The 24,307-nt window shown below is 43.4% G+C and overlaps 1 protein-coding gene across 1 annotated transcript in view; it reads left to right on the top strand.

Moving 5' to 3' along the window:
• Window positions 1–24,307, top strand: part of LOC132567335 (cytosolic carboxypeptidase 6-like) — a 570,982-nt gene that overhangs the window by 147,099 nt on the left and 399,576 nt on the right. The gene's annotated exons all lie outside the window — the stretch shown is intronic.

Raw genomic sequence — 24,307 nt, 5'->3', positions numbered from 1 at the left:
ACAGTAAAAAATAGGAATAGAAACATTTGGTTTGGTAAACTCTTGGAGGTTGCTTCATCCAAATGAGAAAGATTATACATTTTATTCAACACATCGCTCAATGCATACTCAAATTGATCATGTACTCTTTTCTTCTGGATTATTGCATCAACTAGTTTCTTCACAAATAGGATACAAGCTGTGGAGTGACCATGCATAGTAGAGACAATAATAAAACTAGAAGAACAAACAAAACCCAACACAAATTGGTCTTTCAATTCAAATTTATTATCCAATCAGCAATTCAAAGAAAAATTAATTGAGCATATTAAGAATTTAAAAGAGAATTTACAGGATAATCTGTCTCCTAGCAATGTGTGGGACACTTTAAAACCAGTCCTTAGAGGCCAGATTACTTATATTTAGCCTATATAAATAAACATAAGGAAGCATTAAGAAATGATTTAATAAATATAATACAATCCCTAGAAAAAAGACATAAACAAACCCGTAGTAAGCTAATATATAAACAGTTACAAGCTAAAAGAAGACAATTAGAACTCTTAGAAAGTGAAACTATACAAAAAGATTTACTGTCTCCTAAACAAGAGCATTAACAAAACTCACCTAAACTCTTAAAAAATCTGGCAAAGAGAGCTAAACATCAACGTACCAATAAGAATGTTTTAGTGATAAAAAAATAAGGCAGGTAAAATACTAACTAAAACAAATCAAATATACCAAGTTTTTTATGATTGCTATAAACAACTATATACATCTGCTAACCCTTCCCAATTAAAAATAGAAAACTATTTTCAGAAATATTTACCCCCAATAATAAAACAAAAGCATAAAGATTACTTAGATAAATTATTTACTAAACAAGAGCTGTTATATACAATCTGAGCATTTAAGGTTAATAAAGCTCCTAGGCCAGATGGGTTCACAACAAACTTCTACAAAACATTTGCATTAGAATTAATTGACCCACTACTAAAAGAATGTAACCATATCATAACAGAAGGCACCTTACCACCATCTTGGAAGCAAGCATTAGTAATAGTCTTTCCAAAACCCCAAAAAGATTCAACATTTGCATCTTCATATTGTCCTATTCTTTATTAAATGTTTATTTTAAATTTTTTATAGCTACATTGGATCAAGTTGGATTTATTAAAGGAAGAGATCTTATTGATAATACACACAATTTTTTTAAATCTCATTAACACATCAAATTAAAAAAAAATAGCCAATGGTACTATTATAATTAGATATAGCCAAAGCTTTTAATTAATTAGAAATACCATTCCTTAAAACTTTAATTGAAAAAATGGGATTTGGGAAAAAACTTTTTAACAACTATTAATGTTATTTATAATTCTCCATATGCTTCACTAAAGTTTAACACTTAACATTCAGAAAAAAAATTGTACTGAAATGAGGCACTAGGCAAGGTTGCTCACTTCCCTCACTTCTGTTTGCCCTATCTATCGAACCTTTGGCATTGCATATTAGACAATCCCCTTTAATTAAAGAAATTGCAATCGGCAAAAAAGAATACAAACTCACTTTATTCGCGGATGACATGCTATTACTTCTTACTTCCCAAAGGAATCTATCAATGAGCTTCAATCAATCCTTAAAGAATTTGGAGAAATTTCAGGTCTACAAGTTAATCTAACAAAATCTAAATTAATGCTGTTGAATTTGGATAATATACAACAACAGGAAATCAAAACCTTTACTGAATTCCAGTGGACTTTTTCTCAAATATCGTATTTAGGAATTAAAATCTCTCCAAATTTAAAAGACCTGTTTCAAATAAATTACATATCTTGGCAGAAAGAACTAAAGATGCAAATTCAAAAATGGGGGAAATTACCATTCTCATGGATAGAAAGATACCACCTATTGAAAGCTTTTGTTTTACGAAAATTTATATTTTTATTTATTTTATTTTATTTTATTTATATTTTTATTTATATTTAGAACTTTACTTATAGTGGTACCCAATAAATATTTTAATATTTGGCAATCAGTTTTAAATAACTTCCTATGGGCCAATCAATGACATAGGATGCAATTCAACACCTTTATCAGAAAATTACAAAATGTGGCATTCAATAGCCTTCTTTGCTTAATTACTACAAGGCATCTCAATTAAACAAAATAATAATAATGCTAAGAACAAATAATATACCAGATTGGGTTCTTATATTTTCCTCATTTGAGCATATATGGTTTCCTATTCTTGAATATTTAATGTCTGAAGGTGAGATCCCCAATATTATCAACAAATTTTATCTTTATTAAGCATTTTCTTTTTTCTATTTGTTGACTTATTATGGAACCTCCTATGCATTTTTCTTTTTTCTTTCTTTTTCTTTCCTTGTTTTCTTTTTCATATTGAAATGAGTATAATGAGTAATATTATCATGAGTGTCATTATGACTTTTCTTATTGCACCAATGTAGTAAAAGGTTATCTTTGCATTTGTAGTATATAACTATTTTGTAATAAGCCTTTCAGTGAAAATATCAATAAAAATTGTCAACTAAAAAAAAACTTGTTTAGTTAGATGCACACAAGAGAGAGCCTATTTAATGGCAGCCCTACAATAGTGGAACATTCTCCCCAGGGTGGTGTGCTTGGCCACCTCATTATCAGTCCTCTGGAGGCAGTTGAAGGCAGTTTTGTTTTGGACTGTATTGATTAAAGAAGTCCTACACTGTTGTTTTAATTTTTGGTTTTCTGTATTTTATGTACTCTTATAATTTTATTTGTATTGTAAGCTGTCCTGAGCTCTGTAAGGAAGAAAGGTAGCTAATAAATGTTTTAAATAAATATATGCCATATAATCAAAACAAAATAAGTTTACAATAATTAATGAATGGTTTCATTTGGGGAGTATATGCTGATGTCAAAAATGATAAGTTTATTTATGCAGTTACTTCATTCATATGTCACTTTTCTCCTCAAGAGAAACTCAAAGCTGCTTATATTTCATCTGTTTTATCCCCACAATAATCCTATGAGGCAGGTTTATTTAATTAATTTATTTAAAACATTTATTTGCTGCATTTTGATTTAGCTCAGGGTCACCAGGCAGCAATGGTTAAAACATACCAAACATTAAATACAGCAAACACATAAATAAAACAGTTGAACAAGACACATAAATACAAATGAGCCCACTTGTGGAGCAGGGTGGGATATAAATCTAAATAAATAAGTAAAAGCACACAAAGATAGGCTGACAGCAAACTTCCATGGCAAAATGGGGATTCAGAGTTGAGTCTCCCAGATCAACAACATAGCCACATCTGTGGATATTTCAATCTGCAGATCAGGGCATAATAAACATAAGGGAGTTTTTTCAGCAAACTTGGGTGGAGGTCTAGGCCAGTACCACAGTAATGTTGCTGGCAATGCAGCTACATCATTTCCAACATGCACTAAAAGTACCATCATTGCTTCTACCATAAAGTTTTTTGATCAAATACCACAGTATCTTGTTGTTGCCAACAACATGATGTAACTTCTGGTGTATTCTGGAAGTGATGTTGCTGCATCACCAATGGTGTCACCAGCCTAGGACTCCCCCTACCAATGGTAGCTTTCCCTGCCCTCTGCTGGCTGCCAAGAGGGAGCAGGCAACCCTAGGTAGGGACCTGGGTTGGGGTTAAGGGGGGAGTGTGGAAGGAGAAAGATGAGAGGAAGAGTAGGAGGTTGCAGTCAGGGCTGACAGAACTGAATCGGTGAGGTAGGCTGTTGCCTGGAGTGCCAGCTAGCCAAAGGGGTGGCCATTGCCCTTTCCCTGCCTTTTCTGGCCCAGTTGCAGCCTGCAGTGGCTGCTGCCAAGTCCTCCCAGAGCTTAGAGGGTGCTGTGGGCCCCTGCTGGTGGGCTGCTCTGCCTCTTGTTTGCTTGTCATCTGGATGGCGGCTGGTGGATGGAAGCCCTGGTTTCTCTTCTCACTCAGGATAGGGCAAGAAGCAAGGGAAGAGCTGGATGGAGGAGCGACAGGGATGGGTTTCAAAGCATGGAGGAGGATGGGCTGAGCTCCGCTGTCTATTGGTCTGAGCTGTGTAGTGCCCTTCTGTCAGTAGGAGCTGGCGAGCCATGTGTGGGACTCCCTCAGTTTCTAGAATGGGGTTGTTCCCCTCCAGAAAAGGCAAACTTGCCCTGTGTGAGATCTGGGCATGTAGAGGAAGGGAGGGACAGGATTCCAGGCTCCCTTTTGGGCCCGGGGAAAGGTCATGGAACTGGCAAGGTCCTGGGATTTGCTTTCCTCTAATGCATTCTTATTATTATTATTATTATTATTATTATTATTATTATTATTATTATTATTATTACTATTTTTAAAGAAACCACTTCTACAGATGCACATGGGTAGCATCTGGAGAGGGCAACATCTGGTCAGTTCCACGGCCTGCTTTTTCTGGGCTGCGTGGCCAGGCATGCTCTGGGACAAAATAATCAAGAGCAGAGAACCACTGGCAGCAGTTGCCAGAGAAGTGCTGTGACCGTTTGCTTTGTCATGGGATGCAGTCCTGGGTGTGTCTTTTTAAAAATGCACTTGGGTGTGTCCTGTTAATGCAATTGCCTTTATGCAATGAGTACTCCAAACAATGACAGGAATCAGGGGTCATTTTGTAGAAAAAGAGGTGGTGGAGCTCATTCAGGGATTGTTATGCGGCTGCACATACTATTCAATGGACAAAGAGGTGGAACTCTCAGAAGGAGGAGGTGGAACTCTCATAAAGTTTCTGGAGCTCCTCTCCTGTGAGTTCACACTAAATCCGTGGCCTGACAGGAACAGCTGAGGTCTCTGCCCTGTGAATCTTCCTCGTAGTCGGAAACCAATCCTTCTGTCTTTGTTGGCGTTTAATGATGATGATAAACAGCAGCAACAACCATGCTAATCAAACCACAAGTGGTGGTGGTATCAGGTTATTGGCAGTAGAAACAGGACATGTAGAACTGGAAGGATGCCTTCAGTATCTTCCTGGCACTTGTCAAAGGTATTAATTTTGTTTAATTCAATCCTGTGGAATTAGCTACCCAATTATGCCACTGTGAGGATAAAGTGGGAGAACCTGATGTATGTCACCCTGAACTCTCTGGAAAAAAAATACAAAAATGCCTAAATAAATATATTTGGCAACTGCCCCCCTCCCTTCAGGAACCTTCTGTAACTGTTGGATGACAAGTCTTTTGTTGTTGTTGTTCAGCTGCACAGTCAAGTCTGACTCTTTGCAAGCTCATAGACCAAGTCCTGCCGGGCCCTCCTGTCTTCCACTATCATCCAAAGTCTGTTCAAATTCATGTTAGTTACATCAGTATTGCTGTCTAGCCATCTCATCTTTTGCCATCCCCTTCTTCTTTTGCCTTCTGTCTTTCCCAGCATCAGGGTCTTCTCCAGTGAGTGTTCCCTTCTCATTTGGTGGCCAAAGTATTTGAGCTTCAGCTTCAGCATCTGACTTTCCAGGGAACAGTCAGGGTTGATTTCCCTTAGGACTGACTGATTTGATCTTCTTGCAGTACTTTTCATTTTTCCTACATGTCTTCTGTTTCTTCTGTCCGTGCTTGGAAGACTTTCTTATTTCTTTCTTTTCCCATCTCATTGCTGTTATCTCTTTTTGTTCCAGTTAGTTATTTTTTTTCTGGGACGTTGCTTTTGTTTTTGCATGGTTTGCTCTCTTCTGGCTTGTGCTGGTGGTGAAAGAATTTGAGGTAGAATGGAGTATTAAGGGGGAGCAGAGCTAATTATGGAGGAGACTAGTTTTTCTTCTTTCTTTCCTTTTTCTTTTTGGGGCATTTTTGTTTTTTGGACCTTCTTTTTTTCTCAATACAATTTCTTTTGATCTCTCTCGGCTTGGCTTCGCGAACGAAGATTTAAGAAGGGTGCAATAGTCCACGTTTGCTGCAGGCTTGCTGGTGGCTGACAAGACCAATGTGGGACAGGCAGGTCCGGCCACAGCGGCTGCAGGGAAAAGTCTGATTTAGGGTTGGTCCTGTAGCAGTGCGATTCTTCCTCAATCTCCTTTTGTCCTCAAGACCAGCTATGCGTGCGTTCTCAAAGGAAGAGACAGCCTGGTGGATGGTGTGCCTCCATGCTTTGCGATCTGAGGCTAGGTCAGACCACTGGTGATGGTTGATGTGACAGGTGCTAAGGGATTTCTTCAAGGAGTCCTTGTACCTCTTCTTTGGTGCCCCTCTATTTCGATGGCCGGTGGAGAGTTCGCCATACAGGGCAATCTTGGGAAGGCGGTGGTTTTCCATCCTAGAAATATGCCCTGCCCAGCGCAGCTGCGTCTTCAACAGCAGTGCCTCGATGCTGGTAACCTCCGCCCTCTTGAGGACTTCAGTGTTGGTCACAAAGTCACTCCAGTGGATGTTGAGGATGGTGCGAAGGCAGCGCTGATGAAAGCGCTCAAGGAGTCGCAGGTGATGACGGTATAAAACCCACGATTCGGAGCCGTAGATATTTTTTTGATTCTTTTGATAATATGGGCTATAACGACTACTGAGACTATTTTTCTTTCTTTCTCCCCTTTTTGTGGATTACAACTGGCCTTCAAGCCCTGTGGATTATAATTGAACTCAGAACCTTGTGGATTACAACTGACTTTATAACAGACTTTACAACCACCCTTATGATTGACATTACAATGGACCTACATATCTAATTGGGTCCTTTCTTTTTCTTCCTCTTCATTTTTTTTTGTGCCTAGAACCCCCTGTGGAATATAACATTTATAATATTTACAACTTGGATCCAGCATTTGGAATATAAAATTGATGGCATAAACTATTGTATATAGAGGTGGACTTTAAGAATTAACAGCTTCAACAAAGGAATTATAAAGTAACAAAAGCTGATTAACTGTTTTTCTATTAACTTTAAATTTATTAATTTTGTATTGATTATGATAAAGGGGGGATATATTATGGTTTAACTATTTGGGATAGAGATTGCATAATTCACTGATTAACCAATGTATTGATTTACTGATTAATTGGTGTTTTGATTTTTTTTGTCTAGTTAAATCTGAGGAAGGCAAATTAGGGAAGGTATTTATAGCATCAGATACAAAGAGAAGAAAAGAGGATTAGTTACATATGTGAAGGAAGATCTGAAACCAAAATTAATTCAAGCTTCTCAAGATGGAAGACTCTTAATGGTAGAGATAAAAAAAGATCAACAGAAAATCCTGGTAGTGAATTTGTACACCCCTAATGCAGAATTTTTAAATTTTTTTTACAGTAAGCTGTATCGTGAATTAAGGACTTCTGATCCTACAGATTACTGTTTAATTGGTGGCTATAATGTGATATTCGAGGAGTATAAAGATAGAAAAACCACTAAACGGGGGAATCCGAGGCCCTCTAACTACCTAAAATTTTCCTTCAGATGGTGGAAGAACTTAATCTGGTAGATACGTGGAGAACCAGGAATCTAACAGCAAAAGATTTTAGATATTATTCAAATAGGCATCTCTCTTGTTCAAGAATTGACATGTGCTGGGTCTCAGTGCATGTGATGAAAGATATTACTGATACAGAAATACTACTGAGATTTGCCAATCATAGTCCATTGCTTGATAAACTTAACAAGAGTGGCAAGAAACTCAGAGACTAAAAATCTATAACTTTAAAAATATAGAATTTGTGGAAGAAACTAAAAAAAGAATTAAAAGACTTTTTCAAAAGAAATATCCAACCGTAAATATCTATATGAATAGTATGGGAAGCAAGCAAGGCTTTCTTCAGAGGATTAGCAATTAGCTTCGTGGCAAGGCAAAGGAAAGTAATAAGAAATATCAAGAACAAATTGATTTATTGAGACAGAATGGAAGAAAGCTCAAGGATAATACTACATCAGGAGGTCTGAAAATAAAAAAAAATATTCTTACAGCATCAAATAAATGTATTTCTAATGGAAAAAATGGCAAAGAAGATAAAAATGGCCAAGGAAAACTATTTTGAAAATGCAAATAAACCGGGTAGATGGTTGGCCTACAAATTTTGGAAACAAAAAGAACATAATATAATCCATAACCTGAAAGAAGAAGATGGTTCTGTAAAATGTAAGAATGAAGTGGAGGACAATCAGGGAGCGATACAGACACTGTGCGCCGGCCAGAAGCTTTCCCCATCCTTCTCTGATGTTATGAGGCTCATAATTGCAGGACAGAGACCATAGATGTCGTTCATTTTGAGAGATCACATTTGTTTAATGGGCAGACCCACACAGAGAACCTTTTCTTGTTCCAGGATCAGGCAAAAAGCTTAAAATCCAGTCCCCATATTTATGAAGGTACAGTTGTCAAGACAACTGTGACTAGAAACAATTTTGAAAATTGCCTTCTGGGGAACCAAATCGGTTCATGCTAATGTAAAATATTCATGTACTAGTACATATATATATCTTCATCAAATTTTCCCTCTAAGCTGTGGAGACTTGTGAGCAAAAAAATCTTTGTGAGCTACTGGCATTAAAGTTCTGAGCTACTGACATTAAAGTTGTGAGCTCCTGCATAAATTAGTGTGTTCTGGGGTCATCCTTCCTGAGCTAAGACAAAAATGTGTGAGCTGGAGGCTCAAAATCTGTGAGCTGGCTCATGCTAACTCAGCTTAGAGGGAACACTAATCTTCATCCCCCATATTATGACATTGCATTTTTATATACAGCATAACAGAACAGGAGGGATTGGCCATGTCTTTTACAGAGATGTTTTCCTTACAGTTCTGGAATAATCAGAACAATGTGAGAGTTTAAATCTCCCCCTAGATATTCTTTTGGAGAAAAGGACATAAGAACATAAGAGAAGCCATGTTGGATCAGGCCAACGGCCCATCCAGTCCAACACTCTGTGTCACACAGTGGCAAAAAATTTTATATACACACATACACTGTGGCTAATAGCCATTGATGGACCTGTGCTCCATATTTTTATCTAAACCCCTCTTGAATGTGGCTATACTTGTGGCCGCCACCACCTCCTGTGGCAGTGAATTCCACATGTTAATCACCCTTTGGGTGAAGAAGTACTTCCTTTTATCTGTTTTAACCTGTCTGCTCAGCAATTTCATTGAATTCCTACGAGTTCTTGTATTGTGAGAAAGGGAGAAAAGTACTTCTTTCTCTACTTTCTCCATCCCATGCATTATCTTGTAAACCTCTATCATGTCACCCCACAGTCGACGTTTCTCCAAGCTAAAGAGTCCCAAGCATTTCAACCTTTCTTCATAGGGAAAGTGCTCCAGCCCTTTAATCATTCTAGTTGCCCTTCTCTGGACTTTCTCCAATGCTATAATATCCTTTTTGAGGTGTGGCGACCAGAACTGCACACAGTACTCCAAATGAGACCGCACCATCGATTTATACAGGGGCATTATGATACTGGCTGATTTGTTTTCAATTCCCTTCCTAATAATTCCCAGCATGGCGTTGGCCTTTTTTATTGCAAACGCACACTGTCTTGACCTAAATCTATGGTCAGCTCTGGGGACTTGAGTGTGCCAAGTGGTCTTTTGGGTATCTAGACTGACTGGCAACCTCTTCATCTCTTCTCTTTATGGAAAGTTAGAATTATGTGCAAAGGATAGATAAGTGCGCTGGGCAAGAAATGGCATTTATTCTGTACAAAGCTGGATCTACAGCTTCCCTAGTGAGTTATAATCCTCTCAGTGCTGGGGTTATTTTAATCAGCCTTAAAAAAAACCCCTGTAAATCTGCGTACCATTCAAATTGATTAACCAAGCACCAGCAAAAGTTGAGGAAATTAAATCCAGCCTAAATCCAGGAAATTATTGATTGGTGGAAAAGGATGTAATTCTCTGGTTGCTGTTTAAAAATCAATTAAAACTCATATATGATGTGCAAAGTAGAGTCATATAGTTACATGTTTTATCCATGAAGTAACTCCATCAGCAGTAAGAACAATGTTTTTGATTCCAGTCACCCTTCACTAACCTGAGGATAACAACCTACTAGTGGTTTTCTAATTAAAATGTTCCTTTGTGGTTTTGTGATGAGAAGATCTGTGGATTGATTACCCCCTTTCATTCTCACTGTCAAGTTTTGGAACCCTCATAGAACTGAAGAACTAAAAATGCTCTGAAGATTATTTAGTGCACACATGTAGGTAATGTCTTACAGAATTTGGTGGGATCTGATAAGCCATAAATGGAATGTGTTCATAGAATGGATCTCTTCCTGTTGTACCCTGCTGTAATCCTAAAAACTCTTGCTGGTCAGGAGATCTTTGGCTGGGAGTCAGGGTCATTTATGTTTTTCAAAACAGGATGTCATGGGGGGGGGGGTAGGAGTACCTTCTCCCTCCACACCACAGTTCAAAGCAGAAGAGAATTTCCTCTGATCTTAATAACATTCACTGCAGCTGCTGTGTGACTGCAGCGAAAGTGAGTTGAGTCAGAAGAACCCAGACGCAACTCACCCAAAAATGTAATGTCTAGTTTGGCCTTTACTTATTTAGCATTAGTAGTGTGCCAGATGTTGATCCAACTATAGCCACCAGTCTTCTGTCATTAAACCACTTTTTTAAAACTAAGAAACCTTGCTTGACATGTTAGAAAATTAGCTCAACTGGATAGTGCATTTTTGAACACCAAAGCAAGGTGGATACCTTTCTGTTCTTTCAGGCTTTGAAGTAACTTTGAGTCTACCTTTTTTTAAAAAAAAATTGGTTCTCTCTCTCTCATTCACTGGACTACATATTCTCTTCATTAAGCAATAGCTTCTCATTGCTCTCAGTTGTTTGCTTTATATTTGTTGCTCTCAAATAGTTCTGTTGCTTGCATTTTTTGTCTTTTTCCATTTTCATCCAACATTATGGCAGTAATTTGATTTATCCCGATTAATAGCTCCTATCTCTAATAGTCTGCCTAGTAATGATGTGTGGGAGAAAAGAAGTTGGGGGGGGGGGTCGTTGTTTTTCTTTTGGAAATTTCTGAATGCAGAAGGGCAAGTTTCTTAAGGATAAGTGGGATGGGGCAGTGTTTTCTGTCCTTAAGGAGATAATGGTTATTTTCAGACAAAAATGTGCTTTGCCCTCCCATAAAATGTCCTACTTCTAGAAATCTGTCATTCCCTCACTACATCAAATCAGTCAGTCCTAAGTGAAATTAACCCTGACTGTTCCCTGGAAGGTCAGATGCTGAAGCTGAAGCTCAAATACTTTGGCCACCAAACGAGAAGGGAGCACTCACTGGAGAAGACCTTGATGCTGGGAAAGACAGAAGGCAAAAGAAGAAGGGGATGGCAAAAGATGAGATGGCTGGACAGCGTTACTGATGTAACTAACACGAATTTGAACAGATTTCAGAAGATGGTAGAAGACAGGAGGGCCTGGCGTGACTTTGTCCATGGGGTTGCAAAGAGTCAGACTCGACTGTGCGACTGAATAATGACAACAAAGTCATTGTGAATGCTATTAATACGGAGAGGGCTATCTTCAGTTTCTGGTTCCTCATCTCTCCCCAACCTTGCGTGGGAGGTGGACGGCTGTTCCAAGAAATTAGTTAAAGGCTGAAAGCTTTTTCCTTCTGCTTGGTCCCCCCCCCCCCTTTCGGAGGCATCTTTCAAAAGTTCAAAAAATATAGTTAAAGGGGTGAAAAAAGATATAACTTTGGAGACAGCTGGGAGAGCGTTAGGCAAAAGCTCCTGACCGGATATTGGTCAGAGCCACTCCCCTAATACGGAGAGAGCATAGATATGAAATGTACATTGTAACCAGCTTACATTTTGGTTTTACACTACTGGCCAGTTAAACATAAAGCTAATTTAAGGTTCATATGTGAAAACTTGCTGCTAGAGGTGGCCACCAGCCTTTACTTTCAATATATTAGTTTGCTACAGTGCACAAACAACTTCTGCCCATGTTGTCCCCGTCAGCAGTCCACATGGATGGCTTGGTTTCCATCTTCAGTGGAAATCTTTAAAATATATGCCTTTTCTTAAGACACTTCCTATATTCCTAACTGTGTGCAAGCGGCCACCAGTAGCAGGTTCATAGTAAGAAGCAGGTTCATAGTAGGAGTAGGTAGGTTTAGCAATAATCCAGGCTCAACTGCAGACAGGAAGCAGAGGAAATCTTCTAAAATCGTTCTTATGAGATTTCCAGCTTAGTTGCTGAGTTTCTAAAAGCCAAAGACAAAAGACAAAATAGCCTTCTAAACCTTAATATCCACTATTACTTACATCTAGTAGGCTTTATAAATCACCAGTTGGCAAATAATAATAATAATACTCTGCTTGGCTTGGTGGTCTATAGCAGATCCCCACAATAATATCACTATTATTTTGTACTTCTTTTATTTTTACCCAGAGACTCTCAACTGAGCTGCCATGCTCAGATTCACATATTTCCTCACAAGTAGCTGGGATTTGAACATTAGGAATTTGAACATCTAGGTTGGGACAAGCAAGCTGAATTGATCTGTTAATACCATCTTTGTCACCCCACTTAATGTGAGCTGTGACTTAATTGTCTTAATTTTAAACTGTTTAAACTGTTTTAAATTGATTTGATTGTTTTATTGTTCTGGAAGCCACCCTGAGCCCACTATGGGAAAAGGCGGCCTGTAAATCTACGGAAATAGATAGATAGATAGATAGATAGATAGATAGATAGATAGATAGATAGATAGATAGATAGATAGATAGATAGATAGATAGATAGATAGATAGATAGATAGATAGATAAGTATATATCTCCTTCACATATACTGCTATGCCTCCACCCTTTCTCATACTTCCCAGGTTTATTCGCACCTTCAAACGATTTTTGTTGCAAAGTTTTTAAATTCCATTCTAATTCTTTATTCAACAAATGTCTTACTTGAGCTTGTAATATAGTAATTTCCCTTATTAATTTATTTTTCCCTGGTCTTTTTCTTAGTTCCCCTTTTTTCTTTATTTCATTTTGAATGTCCAACATCTGCTTTTCTTTTGCCCTCTTATCTTTATTATTCAATGTAATCAATAGTCCTCTCATTACTGCTTTGTAAGTATCCCAAACCGTCTGGAATTCTATATAATCAGTATCATTTATTTGGAAAAAAGCTATAGTTTCTTTTTCTAGAAATGTCACAATATCTTTATCTTGTAACAAATCTTCAAATGAGGAGTTTAAAGGCTTTCTTATTAGGTTAGCAAGACTATTACTAAACACCCCTTTTACTATCATCTTAAGGTGCAAAGCATCTCCCGATAGAAGACCACCATCTCAAAAGTGTAAGCTATGGTCCAGAAATCCGAATCTTTCCTGATGACACCATCGATGTAGCCAGTTGTATATTTGAAGTATTCTTCTTTCTTGTCCTAAGCTACGGCCTTCAACAGGAAGAACTGATGAGAACACAACCTGTGTGCCCAGATCTTCTTCGTGGTCTCTGTGCTTCACACTCATGGGATAGTGCGCCTGCGCCGATCCCCGAATCGGTACCTGAAAAGCCCGGGATTTTTCCGTGCTTGGCGCCAATGGGCATGCGCAGGCGTCCCAATGCGCATGCCCACCGGCGCCAGCGCGGGGATCCCACCAGTTCCTTTCTGACCACTGTGCTGAGAGGTCTACCTTTCTGGTTCCCCGGTCGGTGAGAATTCTTGGCTTTGCCTTTTTCTCGTTCTTAGCCCGTTATTGTTCTTAGATAGTTAGTTAGTTGTTAGTTAATAGTTAGTTATTTAGAAAAAAAAAGTGTTTCTTTGTTTGTCTGGCGGACTGCCCCTCGGGGTATGTCGCCTTCGTTTTCCCCCCGTTTTTTTTCTCTCAGACGATTCTGAGTAGTTTTTTCCTTGTGGCTACCTTCTATGGAAAGTCGCTGAGGGTTTTTCAAGCGCTGCCGTGCTTGCGGGAAAAAGATCGCCCCTCCGGACGGCCATTCCCTGTGCCTGCTGTGCCTGGGAGAGACACACCGAGTAGAGGCTTGCCCGCACTGTCTCCGCTTCTCGAAGCAGACAAGAAAGAACCGTGCGGCCCAGTTAACCGAATCGGCGCTTCGACCTCAACGACCGATGGAGTCATCGGTACAGAAATCGACCGACACCCCGGCACAGGAGCTTGCATCGGCCGATGCTGCTCCGACATTGACTTTAACTGAACTGCCAGAAGAGCGTGGCTCCACAAAACGTTCCCACGAGGGCTCGGTGGATACGCCCGCTAAGAAGCGCCGAGAGGACTCGGGGACCCGAGTTCCTAAGAAGGCGAAATCGAAGGATAAGCGCCCCGCACTCCTTCCCCTTCAGTCGGCGCATCGACATCGGCAATTCCTAAGCCGCCGAAGAAGATCCTGGCTTCTCCACGCCGAAGCCCAGTGATCCAACCTCACCTGTCGGCATCGGAGCAAGAGCCGGAGATTGACTTAACCCAACGCTCCTCATCTTCAGGTTCGCGTCGACGTACCGCCAGCGCAGGGAGACTGGATGGCAACCCTGGACCTCAAAGATGCTTACTTCCACGTCAGCATTCATCCTGCGTTCAGGCGTTTCCTAAGGTTTGCAGTAGGTGCTCGGCACTTCCAGTTCAGGGCCCTGCCATTTGGACTGTCTACTGCTCCTCGGGTGTTCACAAAGCTGATGAGTGTGGTGGCTGCCCACCTTCGTCTTCAAGGGGTCGTTGTCTTCCCATACATCGACGACTGGCTTCTTGTGGCAAGGTCGAGGGAGAGCTTAACAACACACATTGCCATCACTTTGAGTCTTCTCGACACCCTGGGGTTGCAGGTCAACCTGGAGAAATCCCATCTTACTCCGTCAAGGTCAGTTCAATTCATAGGGGCTCTGTTGGACACAGATCAGCACCGAGCATTCCTTCCTTCGCAGAAAGCAAAGGACATCATCAGCCTAGTACAGCTACTTCAAAGGCGGCAGTGGGGCACGGCCCAGCAGCTCCAGCGGATGCTGGGGCTGATGGCTGCAACGACAAGCATGCTACATTTCGCAAGACTACGAATGAGGGGACTACAGCTATGGTTCTTGCGCCATTTTCGTCCCCTCATAGACTCACCTCGAAAGAGGTTCACCATCCCACCTGGGACTCTCCAATCACTGCAATGGTGGGGATCGGAGAGCAACATCTGCCAAGGGGCTCCCTTCCATCTTCCAACTCCCACTGTGACTATCGCTACCGATGCTTCTCTGTGGGGGTGGGGAGCTCACCTGGAAGATCTATGTGTGGGAGGTCAATGGCCACCAAAACTGAGTCGGTGCCATATAAATTACCTAGAACTGCTGGTGGTTCACTTTGCCCTTCGTTCTTTCTGTCCACTGTTAGCAGGGAGGACTGTGGCACTGCTTACGGACAATACCACTGCCCTGTGCTATATAAACAGACAGGGAGGGACAGTGTCTCGCAGGTTGTGCTCGCTGGCGATGGATCTCTGGACGGAGTGCCTCCAGTGGGACATTTTTGTGAAGGCAACACATCTGCCGGGGGTCCTCAACATACAGGCGGACTCTCTCAGCAGGGGTGGAGCTTCTCCACATGAATGGGAACTGCAATGGCGGTTCCTAGAGCCGGTGTTCCAACTCTGGGGGTACCCACAGTTAGATGTCTTCGCCACAGCGGAGAACAAGAAGTGCAGCTTGTTCTGTGCCAGGGGAGGTGCAGATCCAGCCTCGCTGGGAGACGGACTTCTACTTCCGTGGGGGGGGGGCTGGTTCCTTTATATGTTCCCGCCCCTACCTCTGCTGACGAGGGTAGTCCACAAGCTGGTGCAGGAGAGGCCGCGTTGCATCTTGGTGACTCCTTGGTGGCCCCGTCAGAGCTGGTTCTCGATCCTGCTCCAGCAGTCGAGGGGGGTCTTTTACCAGTTCCCGGCAGAACCGGACCTGTTGTCAGCCCAGGGCGGGCACGTACTCCACCACAACATGCCACACCTGAAGTTGACAGCGTGGTTCATCGACCACTAGGTTTTTCTACCAGGGTCCAGCAAGTCCTCCTGAGCAGCAGGAAACCTTCCACCCGTGCCTCTTATGAGAGGAAGTGGAAGAAGTTTAGTAACTTTGTGGCTGACTCCCCTTTGCCGCCTGACTCTGTTGGGCTTTCGGCAATTTTTGAGTTTCTTTTGGCCTTGGTGGATGAGGGGCTGGTTTTCTCCTCCATCAAAGTTTATTTGGCAGCTATTTCTGCTTTCCATGGTGCAGTGGAGGGTTACTCTGTTTTCGCTCACCCTCATTCCAAAAGGTTCATGAAGGGACTGTTCTGCCTTCATCCTCCTTCTAGATCCCCGCCGCAGTTGTGGGACTTGACTTTGATTCTGGACAAGTTGACTCGTTGTCCTTTTGAACCTATGGCAACGTGTTCCCTACAACTTTTGTCTTGGAAGACTGCATTTTTAGTTGCCATCACTTCAGCGCGTCGTGCAGGGGAGTTCACGGCGATGCGTTGTGATTACCCCTACCTTGCCTTTAGGGAAGCTGGGGTCTCTTTAGCTCCAGACATCACTTTTCTCCCTAAGGTGGTTTCCCAGTTCCACCTCAATTTAGAAGTTTGGTTACCCACTTTTTACCCTAGCCCTTCCTCGGATGAGGAACGCAGGCTGCACGCATTAGACGTTAAGCGTGCCCTCCTGTTTTATTTAAATCGTTCACGGGGTTTTCGTAAGGACAACCAGCTGTTTGTCTCCTATTCTGCCCCCAAGTTAGGGTCCAAAATTTCGTCTCAAAGACTTTCCAAGTGGCTTACTGAGACGATCAAACTTTGTTATTTGTTGGCAAAGAAGCCTTTACCTGGACGTGTTCGTGGACACTCCACAAGGGCGATGGCCACGTCGGTGGCATTCCTGAAGGGTGTGTCCCTTTCCGATGTCTGCAAGGCGGCTACCTGGTCTTCTCTGCATGCCTTCATGAAGCACTATGCGCTGGACGTGCATGCTCAGCAGAGGACTCGGTTGGGAGCTGCGGTGCTGCAAGCTGTTTCTTCAGGTTGACCGTCTTCCTGCCTCCAGGTATGCTTTGCTTGCTAATCTCCCATGAGTGTGAAGCACAGAGACCACGAAGAAGATAGACAGGTTGCTTACCTGTAACTGTAGATCTTCGAGTGGTCATCTGTGCATTCACACTACCCGCCCTCCTTCCCCACTGCTGATGGTCTCCCTCCAGTAGGAGCTTCCAGCGGTCAGGAAGGAACTGGCGGGATCCCCGTGCTGGCGCCGGTGGGCATGCGCATTGGGACGCCTGCGCATGCCCATTGGCGCCAAGCGCGGAAAAATCCCAGGCTTTTCAGGTACCGATTCAGTGATCGGCGCAGGCGCACTATCCCATGAGTGTGAATGCACAGATGACCACTCGAAGATCTACAGTTACAGGTAAGCAACCTGTCTTTCCTTCACCTTCTGATCCACCTTCTGACTTGTCCAGCTTCTTTTTAGTGCTAAGGTTAAAACACTTACTCTGTAATGCTCTTTAAAGGGTTGTGAAATTGCTAATGTTTTTGGACGACAGGACATAGAAATCCCTGCTACCAACGGCAGCAACAGTGGGAAACCAGGCCATTCACAAAGAACCAGGGTGCAGGAGAGGCAATAGAAGGGATGTCTTAAAGCAAGGTAATACATTCCCACTAATCAGGAGTCATTTTGCAGAAAAATAGGTGGTGGAGCTCATCCAGGGATTGTTATGCAGCTGCACATACTATTCAATGGACAAGGAGGTGGAACTCTCAGAAGAAGGAGATGGAACTTTCAGAAAGGTTCAGGAGCTGTGCTCCTGTGAGCTCCCACTGAATCTGAGGCCTGCCAGTAATAAAAGTAATGGCCAATGTAACTTGAAAAATTAGTTGGAAGTCAGTCAGAGCTTATGGGATAATAGTAAGTACTTCTATAAAGTTTAAGAGTATAGCTGTGATGTCTGCAATAGAAAAGTTAGATTTATCCAGTCTAGTAGCACCTTAGAGGCCAGTCCCTATGAAAAATAATAAATGGACATAAATCCAACATCGAAAACCGCAACACTTGAAAACCAGTGGAATAACATTGCTGATCTAAGAATGGCAGTCCTCAAACAAAGGAACTTCAAGAGGAAATTACATGAGACTGCTGTTCATTCACAATTTCAGAACAGTAGACCTTCCATGACTGAATAGCAGGGCCAGATCTACATATTTTTTAGGGAGGGGAAAAAGTAAAAAATGGTGCCCCTTATATCTCCAAGTGATGTGGTAAAAGTCCTAAATAGCTGCCTGGCCACTTTGGCTAAATGACTGAGTGAACAAATTGAAACCATACTCTGGAAGGACTGAAGTAATGCTGGCTGGGATGGTAGCGGTCATGAAGGACATTATGCTCCCCACTTTCCATGGGGTTCAGCTGACTCAGTCAGAACCTTGGAGTTATGCCAGACCCAACATTTTTGATGAAGTAAATTAGGAAAGGAAAGGTAAGTTAATGCAGCTGCAAAAACCACTTTCTACCAACTCAGCCTAGATTGTGAAATGGTCTCTTACCTTGATTCAGCTGATCAGGCTACCTGATTCCACTATGATAACATCTAGACTATGCTACTGTAATGCACTGTAAATTGGTCTCCCCTCACAGTCAGTTTGGAAACTGATGCAGAATACCATGGTTTGTGGAGCTGAATGGAGCACATATATTACTCCCATTATGCAGTCACTCCACTGGCTGCCATCAGTTACTCACAAAACCCATCATGGCCTTAGGCCCTCTTACCTGTGGGAATACCTATCCCCCTATAGACTGTCATGCCCACTTTGCTCATGTCAGCAGAGCTTCTTGCAGATGCCAACCTACAAATAAGCAAAATCAACTGCCCCTACACATGCCCTCTCTGCTGTGGCTTCTACCTTGTATACTGGTATGCCCGAGGTGGTCAGGAAGGCTCCAGTTTTCCTGTCTTTTCTCAAGCTATGGAAAACTGAATTATTCAAGAGGGTTTTTCCATGCAGGCAACAGGGCAGCACTGTACAAAATTATTCATAAAATTACCTGGATAAATTACTAGGGACTGTGGCCTAGCTTGATGTGTATGAGTTGCTGTAAGTAGGATCCTATTATGTAATGCTTTACCTCAATTTTTTTTTTTTTTAGATTTCTCCAACCTCTCTTTCCAATTAATCCACTATTTCCATCTCCCCCCCGCCCTTTACGTAAACAGCTGTATATACTCTGCGCAAAAAACTTCTAAAGACTAAGCCCCACTGGAAACATGAGGGGAGGACTTGCAGGGGCCATTCTCCCACCCTCCACCCTTTGGAAGGAAGGGGTGAGAGGAGGTGAGAGAGCAAGAAGTGAAAGGAAAGGAAAGAAAGGAAATGGGGGGGGAGAGGGCAGTCCTTACCGGTGGGGGCTTCAGGAGGAAAGCGGAGGAAGTAGAGAAGGAGAAAGGAAGAGAACATCTCTCTCTCTCCCCCCCCCCTCCCTCTGCTAATCTTTGCAAGCCACAAGACAGGAGAGGAGAGGAAAGCCCCAGAGTGACTAAAAGTCCCTAACCAGGAGTGGAAAGCAGAAACAAACAGGACAGTTCTAAAGAGTGATGGGGGAGAAGGGGGAAAGGAAGGGAGTTGATGCAGCTCTGGAGGAGAAGGGACGGGGTGGGATAGGGGTGGGAGGTGAACTAAGGATGAGATGGGAAAACTACTTTGCAAGAAAGAAAAAGAGGGGAGGGGAGAGAGGGGCAGGTCATCATGGTGCTGAGCAGCCACATCCAGGGGAGAAGGCACAGTGGCTGCCAAGGTAGCTGATGGGTGGCAGCAGCGAAGGAAGAGATCTTGCAGACCTCTCTCTGCCTTGGCCCAACTGCACCTTTTTGGAATTCTTTTTGCACCATGTTAAATACTGGGTTCAATTCACAAAGAGGCACTTATCATGATGATCACAGCTCTTTATTAGTGGTTACAGCATAGTAAGCATGAACTGAACTAACTGTAGGGGGTCAATGGGGCTAACTATATACACCTCAGGTTCCCGCACTGATGCTCTGTAGGCCAGTTGGAACCAGCCCATGGTTGAACCAGCCCGTGATCAGTCAGGGGAGCGCAGGAACTAGGATCCTGTTCCCTATGTTCATATAGTCCCAAGTTTGGCTGCTAGCTTGAACGAGCCGCTGCAGGAGCACATGAGTGCGCAAATCCCCAAACACAATAACTGACAAGTCTGGGCATGGAAGGGGCCTCTTAGTCCTTGCTTTGCTGCTGCCTAACTCAGACCACTTCCCCTGCACAGCCATCCCTTCTTGCCAACTTCTCTCTTCCCCTTTATTTGGGCCCAACCAAAGGCAAGAGAACTAACTAAGTGGTGATCCTGGCAGCAAGAGAAAGGCAGCACGTGCTCTCTCACTCTGCGCAGTTGCTGTTGCCGTATGCACCCACAATGGAGGACAACTTAGAGGGTGGGAGCAGCGCATGTGGCTGCCCCTGCCCCACTAGGCATTCTCCTTGCATGTGCATAGGGCAATGGGCACAGCAGCAGCCAGCTTCAACCCCTCACATGGTGGAGCTGTCCGGCCGCCAGAGCAGAAGATGGGGAAGGGCCAGGCAAGGCTCTGTGGGCCAGGTGGCTGGATTGTGGATATGCCTCTCACTGCAAAGGCGAAGGTTCATTCAGTCAGGGGGTGAACTTACTTGAAGTCAAAGAATTAAATCCCGGTGCGCCATGCATCACATGCCCCACTGCTGCTGCACTTTTGCGGAGCTCAGAGCAGCTGCCCCCTCTGCCCCCACCCCAGATCTGGCCCTGCTGAGTAGGGAGGGCTTTTTATCTCACTACAGCTGCTAATTTTTAGCTCACTACAATTGCTAATCTTCTGCCCCTCAAGCATTTCCCCTCTGCTCTAATCAAGCTTTGCAATTAAGCTTGCCAATCCCCAGGTCCCAGTGGGGGTTCTTCTGCTTTCCCAGGCTCCTTCCTGCCCCCAGTCAGCTGGCCCGGGGGGGGGGAGCCTTCCCCAGAGGACCATGTGCCTTTCTACCTCCAGAGGCTTCAGTCTCCGATTGAAAGGCTTCCTCTTGGGATGGTGTGTCTGTGTTACTTTGAAGAACTTGGCAGCAACTCATGAGTAGAGAGGCCACTCCCTCACTTCAGAGTCGCCAGAAATGGGGGGGGGGGGACATCTACTGGGCACTTTATTATTCCCTATGTGGAGATTGATTCTCATAGGGTATAATGGGGAATTGATCTGGAGGTTTCGGGAGCTCTGGAGGAGCTGTGTTTTGAGGTAGAGGCACCAAATTTTCAGTATAGTATCTAGTACCTCTCCCCAAAGTACCCCCCATGTTTCAAAACAATTGGACCGGGGGTCCAATTCTATGAGCCCCAAAAGAAGGTGCCCCTATCCTTCCATTATTTCCTAAGGAAGGAAAACATTTTAAAAGGTGTGCTGTCCCTTTAAATGTGATTGCCAGAACTCCCTTGGAGTTCAATTATGCTTGTCACACCCTTGTTCCTGGCTCCACCCTTATGTCCCCTGGCTCCACCCCCCAAAGTATCCTGGATCCAGCCCCAAAGTCCCCAGATATTTCTTGAATTGGACTTGGCAACCCTATTTGTAATATGCATTGTACCTCTGCATTCTTTACAAGCATTCTTTACAATACCCCTCCCCAGGCCTGTAGCCTGTGGGGGCACTGCCCCATGACTTCCAGGCAGAGCCCCCTGACTCCCAGGAGGCCCACTGGGGTGCAGCCTTTTTTCTTTTTGCCATGGCTGAGCCAGTGAAGCGTCATCAGTGGCAGCTGGAGCCAAGAGAGCTGAGCAGGCACAGTGCACTGCAGCAACAAAAGCAGCAGGTGGGGAGGAGGGAGGTGAAGGAAGCCACATGGAATGGGCCAGGGATGGAGGGGACAGATGGAGCTGCTGACTCCAAAGTACCAGGGTGGGGGAGAGGGAGGTGAAAGGAAACCCCCTGCTTGTACACAAGGTTCAGCTCTTTCTTGACTCCAAAGTTTTAGGGTTGGCTGCCTTGACTTGACCACATCCAGAGCCTCCAGCTTTTGCCCCTACCTCAGAAAGCTTCTGAGAAGTGGCAAGACCCACAGTGGATGGGAAAGGGTATCCCCTGACTTTTTAAAAAGCCCCCCAACTTTTAAAATTCTGGCTATGGCCCTGCCCCTCCCACCTTCTGATTGGGATAAAAAGACTCAGTGCTTCATTCCAACTTGTGTCTGATGAAGTGAGTTTTGACACTTGTAAGCTTATACCCTGAATGAAACTCTTGTTGATCTCTAAGGTGCTACTGGACTCAAATCTAACTATTTTACTGCAGACCAACATGGCTATCCTCGGAAAGTAAGTTGGCCAGGCAGTGGTGGAGACAAAACTGTATAAATAAGCACTTGCAGTAAAGAACCATTGCATACATCTTAAACCAAGGGTTGCATTGAGCTTGCAAAGTAAGCTTTTGGACCCTACCCATCATCGCCCACATGCCAGTGTGTAGAAGGGATGGGAGAGCATACCCCCGACCAGGCTTCAGATTCAGTGGGAGCTCACAGGAGCACAGCTCCTGAACCTTTCTGAGAGTTCCACCTCCTCCTTCCCATCTTGTCCACTGAATAGTAGGTGCAGCTGCATAACAATCCTGGATGAGCTCCACCACCTATGTTTCTATAAAACGACCCCTGCCCACGACAAGGTGATCCAGTGCATATGGACAGTGCAGATGCACCCAACATGCCATCATCACCATGGTTCCGATCCTTGGCCATGGCCTTCTCCAGTGCTTTGATCTTGTCCATCACCTCCTGGCAGGAAGGGGCCACCCTAATCCTCCAAGGATGAAATGGCTGACAGCACCTGCTTGGGCACCATCCCAGCCCCCTGACCTCTGTGAAGCCTTCTTGGCTGGTATAACAGCATTGGAGCAAAAGAAAGGAAAATGGGTTAGCATTATACCTCAAAAAGCAATGTAAATCCTTCAACAAATGGTTGATATACACACCTGAAGGTGCCTTATACTAAATCTGAGTCACGGTCCATCAAGGGCAGCACCACCTACCTAGACAGGGAGCAACTCCCTGGGTTTTCAAGTAAAGATTGGTCCCATCATCCACTATCTGGGCCTTTCTGCCACTCCACCAGAAGCATTGTGGATCCGCTTGAGTCCGCTTGCGGAGAGGGCGGGATAGAAATTTAAAGTAATAAATAAATAATAAATAAATAAATAAATCATAACTCATTCTTTTTGACCCCAAAATGGTCCAGTTCATATTATCCATAGGTAAATATTCTTCTGACTGGAGAACCATTTATATCCCACCATCCTCCCCAATCCCCAGCTTACCTTTTCCCGCCTCCTCTAACAGCAACAACCCTGTGAGGTAAGCATGGCTGGAAGGGCACAACTGGCCCAAGGCCCCCCAACAATTCTCCGAGCCTGAGTGGACAGTAGAATCTGGGTTTCCTGGACCTCAGTCTAACACTTTAACTACTACTCCATTCTTATAGAAGTGAACAAGACTGAATCAGCTATCCTATCTTAGGTGAGCAGGGAATAGTTGACTTTCATCTGAGTGACCAAATGATTACTCTGCAATTTAGGCAGAACAATAGCAACCAGGTATAAAACAGTGAGCCTCAATAGTGGTTTCAAGTGTGTGTGTGTGTGTGTGGGGGGGGAATCAGCTTTGTCAGAAGCTGGATGTGTTTAATCCTCTTGATTGCTACTTTAATGGAAGCGACACACATCCATACACATTGGATTTTTGATACCAGTGCAGAACAATTTGGAGAGCATGTGCAGCTTGTCATGAGAGAATAATCATGGTCCATTGTAAACTTTTAGTAATTGTACAACATATGAGAGTGCAGCACCTGACTTTAAAGAAAATAATTTTTCATATATCTTCTTCTGGATGTGTGTCATTTTGTGATAGCAAAATTGATCACTGAAACAAAGCCCTGGGGGGGGGGGGGCAAAATACATATGGTCTAATGGTCACAAGATATATCCATCAATTATATATGTGGAACGATTGGTCTGGGATGGTGGCTGCTGCCAACCTGGCTGACCAGCCATTCCTTGATTGATCAACCCTTCCATGCTGTGCCTGCATAGGCTCTTCCCACCCTCATGACTCTATCCAAGAAGAAGATATTGATATCACACTCTATACTCTGAATCTCAGAGAGGCTTACAATCTTCTTTACCTTCCCCCACAACAGACACCCTGAGAGGTAGATGGGGCAAAGAGAGCTCTTACGGCAGCTGCCCTTGCAAGGACAGCTCTGTGAGAGATATGGCTGACCCAAGACCATTTTAGCAGCTGCAAGTGGAGGAGTGGGGAATAAAACTCGGTTCTCCCAGATAGGAGTCTGCACACTTAACCACTATACCAGAGGGAGTGG

Source organism: Heteronotia binoei, chromosome 2, assembly GCF_032191835.1.
Source record: "Heteronotia binoei isolate CCM8104 ecotype False Entrance Well chromosome 2, APGP_CSIRO_Hbin_v1, whole genome shotgun sequence".
Lineage (NCBI taxonomy): Eukaryota > Metazoa > Chordata > Lepidosauria > Squamata > Gekkonidae > Heteronotia > Heteronotia binoei.
This window is presented reverse-complemented; position numbering and strand designations above follow the sequence as displayed.